The sequence below is a fragment of the Perkinsus marinus genome (assembly GCF_000006405.1).
Source record: "Perkinsus marinus ATCC 50983 genomic scaffold scf_1104296965116, whole genome shotgun sequence".
In the NCBI taxonomy this organism is placed as follows: domain Eukaryota; phylum Perkinsozoa; order Perkinsida; family Perkinsidae; genus Perkinsus; species Perkinsus marinus.
Window position 1 is genome coordinate 1 of NW_003204458.1, and position 966 is coordinate 966.

General features: G+C 48.2%; 1 non-coding gene across 1 annotated transcript; it reads left to right on the top strand.

The window, feature by feature from the left end:
* Window positions 1-510: 510 nt before the first annotated feature.
* Pmar_PMAR009677 lies at window positions 511-592 on the top strand. Its single transcript has one exon. It is a non-coding gene; the product is annotated as a tRNA-Ser (tRNA).
* The last annotated feature ends 374 nt before the right edge of the window (window positions 593-966 follow it).

The window sequence follows — 966 nt, forward strand, 5'->3', positions numbered from 1 at the left end:
GGTTAAGGAGGTGGAATCGAAATCCTATTAGGCTATGCCTGCGCAGGTTTGAATCCTGCCGCTATCGTATGTCTGATGGCGTATGGGTTTTCAAGACATCTGAGCAGTCTCGCTTTCGAATCCTCATAGCGACTCCGATGGACATTATGAGCGAGTAAGATGCGAACGAACTGATGCGCATGACATTTGAGGAACATTGATGAGAATTGATATATATCCCAAAAAATGTATCTACCTCTAGACTCTTATCCTATATAAGCCCTACCATGTCAGCGAATTCGCTGTCGTTGCAGCCATCATTTGGGAAGAGACCTCTTACGAAGAGTGCGAACGATACCATTACTACGCCGACGTTCTTGTCAAAGCGCTGGGCTACGTATGCAAGAATGCGAGTCAGCTAAATATCATCGTCCTTGCTGAGGTGTTCCGCGATGCTGTGAGCCACTCCCCTAGCAACATGAACAGGGTGGCGATTCTCATGGGCAGAGATGAAATCCTCTGCGTCTTCCAGACAGCGTGTCCGAGTGGTTAAGGAGGTGGACTCGAAATCCACTAGGCTATGCCTGCGCAGGTTCGAATCCTGCCGCTGTCGTATGTCTGATGGCGTATGGGTTTTCAAGACATCTGAGCAGTCTCGCTTTCGAATCCTCATAGCGTCTCCGATGGACATTATGAGCGAGTAGGATGCGAGCGAACTGATGCGCATGACATTTGAGGAACATTGATGAGAATTGATGTATATCCCAAAAAATGTATCTACCTCTAGACTCTTATCCTATATAAGCCCTACCATTTCAGCGAATTCGCTGTCGTTGCAGCCATCATTTGGGAAGAGACCTCTCACGAAGAGTGCGAACGATACCATTACTACGCCGACGTTCTTGTCAAAGCGCTGGGCTACGTATGCAAGAATGCGAGTCAGCTTAATATCATCGTCCTTGCTGAGCGCTCCGCGATGCTGTGAGC